At 35.2% G+C, this 10384-nt stretch overlaps 1 protein-coding gene across 1 annotated transcript in view; it reads left to right on the top strand.

The window, feature by feature from the left end:
• Positions 1-2286: 2286 nt before the first annotated feature.
• The window catches only part of LOC139984370 (uncharacterized), a 28457-nt gene continuing 20359 nt past the window's right edge, over positions 2287-10384 (top strand). Inside the window, exons 1-2 of the mRNA XM_071998260.1 lie at positions 2287-2628; positions 8748-8813. The gene's annotated coding sequence lies outside the window, so the exon portion shown is untranslated. The remainder of the gene's footprint in view (positions 2629-8747; positions 8814-10384) is intronic.

Below are 10384 nucleotides of genomic sequence, written 5' to 3'. Positions count from 1 at the left end.
CCACTGCAATTTAATTTTTCAAATAATATAAAATTTAGCACACAATTGCTGTAATATTCCTCTTCTTATTACTAGCATGCGTTTATTTTTGCAAAGAACTTTAAGTAAAGAGAAACATGAAATAATTTGTTATGTTGCTCTAGCTGTATCATGCCAAAAGTCTTAGAAATTTGTGTTGGTAATTTCGTTGGTACAAATAACTACTTTTTGACCAAAACTGTCAGCACCTCAAGTTGCAGAACCCCCATCGTGTCCCTGTGCACGGGGATCTTCATTACACAGGTCATGTGTATGGTGTTGTGAGAGATATTACCATGTCATTTGATAAAGAATTGTTATGAGGTTTTATGGATGGATATTCGTTGACGACAAGAAACAAGTATGTGCGGCCATTTGTAAATGAAGTTGCGCAGACAATTTTTGTATACGTAAAACGGGATTCAGGTGCCGATGGACATAGGGAAACATCACCCGTATTTACAAATTGCGAAATGTTTCAATTCTAGTGATATTATTTTATCCAGTCATTTTTGCTAGTTACAGGGCTACTTCCAAATTTTGAGGAAAAAGCGTTCTGTTAAAGTTCAGTGTTGCATTTTACGGTAGAATAACGGCAGCACTAAAACGTAATACAATAAAGTTCGTGAAAAACTCAAGAAGTTTAGAATTTTGTTTGAGCAAACGGTAAACAGTGAACGTTTCCTACTTTTGCTGTTTTACTTGGAAACCCATTTCGTGTAAACACCGCAACTTTCCAGCGTGTAACTGATACTAAATGGTACTTAAGTGTAATTTTTCTCACACACAGCTTAAATAATGGGTATCATATTCTTAATTAACATTATGTAATTGTAAGTGTATCCTCATTATCATGTATTCCGCCTGTGAACAATATTGTTCATGTTTTACCATATAAACTTTGATCCACAGCTGTTGTGTATTATCAAGATTATCCGTCTGACTGATGGCTAGCAACAGTATCTTGTGTAGGCTATTATAAACTTACGCTTAACTTGTAGTTACACCTTTATGTAGGAGTCAGTGGCAGTAGCTTGGGTGATACAGCCCTACCCGCCCCCAACCCCCCCTCCCCCTCCCCAAAATATAGAAGTATCGAACAAAACGAGGATGGTAAAGAAATTAGCAAAGTAAAAAATATGTAGAAAACAAACATTAAGTCTTGGTTGGCGACTTGCTGTTATAGCAGCGTGCGATATACTACTCAATAGGTTTCTTATTTAGCCATGTTAGCAAAGAGCAACATTACTCTGCACATTTTAACTTTGATATATTGAATGACACTCTAAATCAACACTCAGCACATCATACGAACTTGATTGTTGTCATTAATGTAACACCTCCAGTTGGGTCAACTAATACAGATATATGTGATATCTGGGTGATCCTACCCACACGTACTAATATGCTCTTGTGAATGATCGATATTGATATTATATAAAGGGCCAAAGCCATTTGGAGAATGGGGACACTTGTTTATTCCCCACCGCCGATGTCCATACCCGTTTGCGCACGTCTCTGCGTAACTTGGAGTTCGAATTCATCATTATAGACAGGCTACTTGTGTCGTACCTCTATTACAGCTCACGTGACCATTTTATATATAGTTTCTAACCGAAAAGATGCTTGCATTTAAGAAAAATGTAATTCCCGTTTTAAGAAAATCTTAAAACACAATGTTTGGAGTGGATTAGCGGTTTACCACTATTTACTCAATATTAATCAAAATCATCCACACTACTAGCTATTTATGCCATGAAAAGAGGACGTTTTTAGAACGATTGATATGCTACATGAATTATATTCAACGCACATCATTTAACACTCAAAGGTATATGATAACAATTTTCACTTACTTTCATCTTTTCATAATGAATAGTCTTTGGGTTGATGAAAATCTCGCTTTGATTTTGTTTATCACGTAAATATTGTACAAGAACCCCACAGCAGACTGGCTATACCTGTCAAATGAAGGCTTACTGTCCCATATAAGTACAGTATGACTGTAGATTCGTTTTATCGTCTCCCGTGAAATTTGCAATGGTCGATATTATTCATCCTACAAATATAAGCCTTATAATCTAGTTTTTTTTTAAATTTGAATCGGGGGAAGAAGTAAACATATAAATAATATAACTTCAAACTTTCAATGTGAAGGATTGGATTGAAATAACTTATCATTCTTTTAATTTTTACGGCAATTTTAGTTGTTGCTTTATTGCAAACAATCTTGAACAGATGGAAAGTATGATGTGGTTTAAGATATAATCGGGGTAAAGTGTAGAACGCTCATCGTGATGAAGTCCAACTTACAACAGCTGCCACTTATAAAAAATAGTTTATTTACACAGCGTGTAACTTCATGTACTTGACAGGATCAAAGTCTAACTAAATCAAAGTGATAAATCAATCGCGTAACAACGAGCTATACGTATGTCACAGTACACGCCATTTTCCTTTCAACGTAGAATGCATATTACACCTGTTTCTGGGAAAACAAATCAAAACGTTTAAATTAAACTTGATATACTGACGTTTACTACAATTAGTTAGACGACAACAGCCTCAGGTGACCGGAAGAGCGGTTTGTATGAACAAATAGAGCTATCGGTAAGTTACACTGTAATCACACTGAGAGGAACCACCCATTCCTATCGTCAGGAAAGCTAATGTAGGCCTATAACTGTATTATGTGGGTATTTTTGGAGTAACTGTTCTGGGATTAAGATACTCTACAAACTACCACACCACTTGCTTAAATATTATCCACTGGTATTTGACTATATCCACGATATCGCTTTATTAATGCAAATTCAGATTGGGTAAAAGTCGAAAAAATGCAAAACTTCTTAGGTGGATTTAAACTTTCTCTTCACTCTATTTTTTCTATATTATTATCAATATAATGATAATAACCCGGTTTTCGATCAACATTTTTGCGGGTATCGCATAAATGCTAGAAAAGGTTAAGTGGTCAGTTATAAGGGGAAATTACAGTTGCATAATGACTTCCGTTCATTTGTACATGAACAAGATGTTGTATATAGATGTAAGCATGCACTCATAAAACAAAAGATGCAGGTTAAGTAAAATAGTACTTAACCACAAGAAACATAAGAACTCCAAAATCCTCTAAGTAAATCTTACCTAACCACAGATTCGTAAACGTTTACATGTAATTGGGGTAGGAAAATATATTGTGTAGTATACCTGACGTACGGATAACGAGCATTTACACAGTATAGATCATAGATCTTTATAATTATTTTGTTATTTATTGCACAGCTTGTTCCCTTGAATAGCCGCAAATCTGACACTTTACACACTGAGGAAAAGATATCAGAAAGAAACAGTTGTTGTATTTGATGAGATCTGTCATTTATCAAAACTCAGCCAAATGAAAATATATTCATCCAGGTATTTGATAGAGCATTGTAAGAATTGTTTTTGAAGATGCTGTTCTGAAAGGTATTACATTAGGAGCTGAAAATGCAGAATTAAGAGGAATTTCCTCATGTAGAAATACCATTAATGATAGCATATATCGGAATATAACCACATGTTTCTACAAGTGAAGCTGTACGTTCATATATGTTGTGCACAGTGGCATGATCATGAGATATATCTCTGGTATAAATCAAAGGAAATTACAATCTTTACAATCCGCGATCACACATCATTTGATTAAAGAAGCTTGCATAACAACTATAAGTACAACATGCCATTAAATATACAGATACCATTCACAATGCAATAGATGAACATACTAGGGGAATTTAAGTATAAGAATACCAAGGACAAAAAGAAAGTAACAATTATTAAAGTGAAATTGTTAATCATGTGATGGAAGGATGATTACTTTAAACTGTGACATCCAATGACATCAACTTTGAGTGGACAACATAGCTTTCCATATCACATGCACTGGTTTCACACTAGTGACCTTACAAGCACATAATTCTCTGAGCTCCACTATTCTTGTGCAGTTTATTTCCAGGCTTGTCATATACCACACTTTGTTAGAATTCCCACACACGTATTTTTGATATTCCAGGTTAAATACATCGATTTCCTTGACACAAAACACCCAGACTGGCAAGAACTGGATATATTGCTTTAAGCATTAGTGCAATGAGTTGTAACTGAACTTGACTTAACTCAACTGAAGTTAACAAACACGTTACTTGATATATCACACCAGGGACTTCACAAGGCTATAAACTCCCTAATTCTTGTGCATTTTATTTGTCATGTCATATACCACACTTTGTAAGAATTCCCACCCACCAATGCATTGCTTTTAATTATACAAGCTGAAGATATTATTGCCTTAATAAAGGTCAAGTGCTTTCAGGAGAGATGTTTGACTTCACGCCTTTTGGTAAACTATCACGAAAACTTGTTGTGGAGAGATCCGTGTACCTCCTATTATAAGAACGTACGACTGTGCACGATGAATGTATATATTTGACAGGTAATGTTCTAAACTGATGCTCTCTTAGGGTAAATGAAAATATAGCCACTATGTCAGCCAATGTAGGTGTACGGATTAAAATTTCCCCTAAAGTCCCACAAATGTTCATTTATGAAGACACCAATGCTCTTTTCAACAGAAGCAACACGAAAGCTTGAAAAACATTTCTTTCAAACTTAAAAATTGATTTAATTGTTACCCATGGCATTTGCCATTTTGTTTGAACAACGGCAGATCCCGCTTGTCGTGACTTTAGCGAGCCACAAATCGCATTTCAACGTATTGAACTAACATTTTCTTCGTGCCGTTAACGATAACTAAGTGTATATCTAGAAAAATATTGCTTCAGAAATACCTTTCTGAGCTCGAGAATTTTTGAAGAAAAAAGTTAACATGCTGGCAAGCCTGGTGCTTTTGTGCCTTTGGTTCGTTGTCTTTTCTCTGGAAACCGTTCTTGTTCACTCAACCAAATGCTTTGCACGCCGGAATTTTGCAACAAGTTCTGAAAAATCTCCAAGTGCAGGTGTACACATCATATACAGGTAGGGAAATTGCTTAACTTACGATTTGGCTGGCTTACGTAACTTTTGAAGCGCCCTCGTTACACAATGACCGCCAACACAGTAGGTGTGAACAAAAAAATGTCTCTAAATTCGGGGAAAGGTAATTATTTCGCAGAGTGTGTAAGAATATTAGTCTCTAGCATGAGGTCACTGCAAAACTCAGGGTATATTTCTCCTTTAAATCGTCCCCAATCTGTTATAGCTTATTGGAGAGGGACTTGCTTGGCTTCCAAACCATCGTGCCATTTTAATAGTATAAAACATCTTACACTTACAATCCACAAAGGCAGAGCATGCCTCCAGACTTGAAACTTTATTCCATACTTCATAGTTTAACATTGTACACAACAAACAACCAGTTTTTGGTAACATTTTACCACTTTACACATGCATAACACACATGTGTGTGTTAAGCCACTAAACAAACTGTTCAGACCTATAATACTAATATTTTGGACCAATTTTCCAGCACACAAATTAGCAACTTCATATGATTAGGTCAAAACATCACCAACAAGGAATGACATAATTGAAAATTGATGAGAAGACCATGACCATGAAAGGGACATATATAGACTTACACCCTTAATGCAACATTGATCAACAGGCAGTTTAGGTAAATATTAAAGAACTAAGTTAGTTTCACATACCGTTTAAAATCATCTAAAAGTCCTCGAAACAAAGAATGCATCAACTATGGAAACATTCTTTGTTTTTAAATTGCAATTGGTGACACCACGTCAAAAGTATTACAAACTTCCTGTCTTTATTTGAATCATATTTTGATGGTGAAACCATTAAGAATTGAACAGCACAAATGAAGTCAGTTGATACAATAGGAAGAAATGTCTAGTTCAAAGGCTGTTTCAAAGAACCATTACTTTAAGCACTACTTACTCATTAGTATATGTTTACTTAAGTCAATCAGTTGTGTCCACAACTAAAACACCACATACTCATACTACCTGGATCACAGCATATACATTTACATGCAGACAAATCATCAACGATTTTGCCTTGGATTTCTCTTCTTTATCAAGGATAGCACACTTCGAAAATTTCACAATATGAATATTGAAAAGCACATCTACGGTAGGTGTAACAAACACCTGTGTTCAAGCTAGATTACGCTTTATAGGCTTATACTGGCCTAACCCTATACAGTAATATCACCCTTTGCAAACATATGCTTTACTCAGGTAATTAAATTACATGTTAACTAGTGCCATAACATATGTATATAGCCTAGGCCTGGCTAGCCCACACAATTACGTTAGACAAACTCAGGTACCATCTTCCTGGGGAAAAAAATCGGTAAACGTATAGACATATTTGTGAACTTGTTCCAAGTAAGCGGTATAACTTATGCGCTGTAAGAAAGCATCCTTACTTTCCTTCATAGGACTTCGCATACAGTCTAAGTAAGTTGGGTTTAACTATACTGATAACATTGTAGCCTAGCCTTATCCGTTGGCATATAGACTAGCCTGAAGTGGTCACAGTTGTACACCGTTCTTTTACAATATGTAGCGTGTTCACAATTACACAGTTATTAAAACCTTCAAACGTGACGATCAAGTCTTCAAGACTTCACTCTGAGAGTGTATTTCCAAGAAATATCCATCGTTAGTATTCTTTATTTTTTGCTTCTCTGGTTGACGCTGCATGTATATGAGCCACGCGGCCCTGGTACGTTTACATCAATCTATAAGTAAGGCAATTTACCGATTTCCAGTGTATCCAATGGGTATATTTCTTATATGTGTAGTATACCGCAAAGATGGTTCTATTTTACATACATTAGGATAGAGATTTATACACCAGCTAGGTAGTAGCTGTTGAAGCTCAGGGGTAGTATAACTTAAGTTTGCTGACGTATACCTAACCGGTGTTCTAGTTTTACCGTACTTGTCTTAAACAGCAGTTGTTTATATTCTTTACATCTGGAAGAGGAAATGAGCCAAGTGGGAAGAATCTGACAACAGCACAATACTTGCTTGTAGAGCAAAATGAAGATGAACTAAAACAAATAATATAATATTGTGAGCTGGTTATTAAACGATAGGAGAACAACGACCTCATTTATTGTTCTAAGATGATTTCTCAGAGGCTCCAGTGTATCCCTGATATTAGAGAAGCATGTGAACCTCTGAGGGTAGAAATGAATAAAAAAGGAATATCAAGATTTAAACTCTTATCTGATATGATAACGCTATCAGTGATATGACATCACGATTACTCAGCATAAAGAATCCGCGGTTGATGCTGCAGGAATCAAAATTAAAGGTAGATGTTTCACTGTGATACCAAGCAGAGGAGATGCCAAGATTGTCATAACTGGTAATCCGTTTTAAGGGTACTAACACATAACTGTGTTCAACAGAAAAGGTAAAATACTACGACAGGATCAGATCAACATTGATACTGGCATGCCCATCTGCGGTCTGTTATAAGAGTTCAAAGCATGTAATTGGCGATATGAAATCGGTATGTACGATGCACGTGATGGTGCATGTAGCAATGTTTGATTTATTTCATATGTTTAATGTTTTCTTTTTCATTTCCTAACAGATGGATATCTCTAAAACTAACATAGAGTATGAATGTTGTTAATGTATTTCAGCAGATGGTTGGAAGTAATGATATCCAAGCAGTATCTTCCTGGTTAAAATTATCATAGCTCATAAGTGAGAGTCACTCATTTTAACGTCCAAGTTGTTTCTGAGAATATTCCATGTGTGAAGGTGGGGTCCACTTGAATGTAGTCCATGGCAGAGGCTAGAGTGTACTAAACTAGACAAAGCAATGTACCAAAGTTTTAATAACAGGAATACATTACAACAATGATAAATGAATGAAGAATGTGCCGAATTGAATTCACTATAAATTCTAGTCTGTTGATTTATCAATTCCAATAAAGAGATATTTATATTTTGGCCATTCTGTCTGGCATCAATGTGAATATGGTCGAAAACTGCATCATCTCTAAGAATTATATTTTCCGTACAAACCACTGTTGGATTAAACCGGAAATGCGAAAATCCCCCGACTGAACCGTATCCCCCCTGATTAATTTGTGCGGACTAGTTATTCGTTCTCTCAAGCTGGGTGGCACCCAGCCTGCTTTGGGAGTCGAAAGTTTTCAGAAACTTAGCAGAATTATAATGTAATATTTTTGTAAATTAGACAGTGTGAATCATTTACGCATTACGGGAAAACGTTATAATTTTAACAATTTTGGTCTGAAATAATGCAAAGAAGGCAAACTCATTCCTTTGGTGCAAATATTAAACTGGAGAAATGTGTTACACAGTCGTTTTGTTTTTAAATCATAAGATTGTCCATTCTAAAATGTTAACAATAATACTTCTTTACAGAATATCACCTTTTCAAACTGAAATTCACATTTAACACGTCGACGATACGTGAAACTTCCCATACAATCCTTAAATAGACTATGTAAAATCATTGATCCGTGGTACGGCCTTTTGCATTTGCAGGAGTTCCTCCTCTATGTTGATAACTTCCTTAGATCGTGACCTACTTTGTAATACGTCACTACAGGCCGTATTGAATTGCACTACACTTGCATACACAGAGTACAGTATTGCATTATGATAAAAGTGATACTGGTTATTCATATTAGGAAAAAATATATTAAGAAAATGATGTTTAAATGTGTTTTTTTGCAGTATTTTGTTTTTAAGCACATTAGGTTAGACACCAACCTCTGTTTGATATCTTTACGATACAATTAGGTGAGCATTCACTCCAATACATTTTTTTAATGTCTTCCATTGGTTTTTTGCCATTAAACATAAATCGTTCGATATATGCAATGTTTGGCTAGTAAGTATTTCCTCATTGGGAGTCTGTACATTCAGCCGAATCAGACAGAGATTACAGTAAATATCGTAAATCTTAAAGTGCTGTACCACTGTGACAGTAAATACTGGATTGTGCTGACAAATCTGATTAATCGGTAGCATGTGCTATCAGGTTACAGTAACTACTGAGGATATGTGTAATCCCAAAAAATCAAAACAACTGGATATGTTGGAATTACAAATATCCTCAGTTCTTTCTGTAATCCATATAGCACATGCTACCGATTTATAGCACGATCCAGTTTTTATTTTGGTACAAAACTTTAAGATTTACAGTAGTAACTGTGTTCTCTGTGTGTATCGGGTGGTATATTGGTTCCATTGTAACTGCCGTATTCTATATTGTAGCGCGTTATGGAATTTACTAGACTAGTGTTTATGTTTGTACTGCCTGCAGCAGCCATACTAAACATATTTCAATCATGATGGTGCAGAACAGTTTTCCGCAATTTGATAGATTGAAACTCAGTGATTTCTAAAAGAATGTCAACAGAATGAATCTGGTAACTACTGAAAATTGAAACTTCAGTATAAGTCCTTTCTTGAGTTGATCATAAGTGGGCAAATTTTCATTTCGAAACATAATTGAAACAAACTTTGAAGATTTCTAGGCTAATTCAACATCACATCTATCTGGTTCAAGTCATATTGAAGGTTCAATAGAATAAAATGATAACGAGGGCAAACACAACTAACAGTCATTAAATCTTGTACTGGAAACGATAAAAAGCAACTACAGTGATACTGTAAGTATATTGGGCTGTGAGCCTTCATATGACGGGTATAGCCAGTATGCTGTGGGCTTTGTGTACAATATATACGTGATAAACAAAATCAAAGCAAGATTTGCATCAACTCAAAGACTAATAAATTTGCAAATGTGAAAAGCAAGTGAAGATTATTGTTATATATCTTTGAGTATTAAATGTTGAAGGTTGAATAGAACTTATTAAAGTAAAATTACCGTAACATCGTAAAAAAAACATTCACCATTAGTGGCAAAATAACAGTGAGAATGCACTTAAATTTGCATAATGTTAATCATGAATAAACTGTCTATAATACCCATTGTAACCCATGTAAACGTGTGAGAAACATTACACTTTACTACCATCTTGTATCAATTACCATACATCGGGACGCTTAAATTTGTATATTCATAATGAAGTGTACCCAAATTGGTTTGTGGGGTACGTCACCTTTATGTGATTTCGGTGCTTTGGTAAGCCCATATAATATGTCGTATTATTCATCTAGACTGTTCGAAATATTTCATTTGATATAAAATCATATCTTTTATTGCTTGACGACTATTGTTGTTTGTGCAAAAATTAAGGTGACATCGTTCAATATTATCACAAATACACACATTCTTTACATATAGTTGACTTAGATGTTACATAGCATTACTCGTACACCACTTGGTCGCCAAATAATTTGGT

Source organism: Apostichopus japonicus, chromosome 17, assembly GCF_037975245.1.
Source record: "Apostichopus japonicus isolate 1M-3 chromosome 17, ASM3797524v1, whole genome shotgun sequence".
NCBI classification, from domain to species: Eukaryota; Metazoa; Echinodermata; class Holothuroidea; order Aspidochirotida; family Stichopodidae; genus Apostichopus; species Apostichopus japonicus.
The sequence above is the reverse complement of the archived record's forward strand: the minus strand, read 5'-3'. Positions and strand labels throughout refer to the sequence as shown.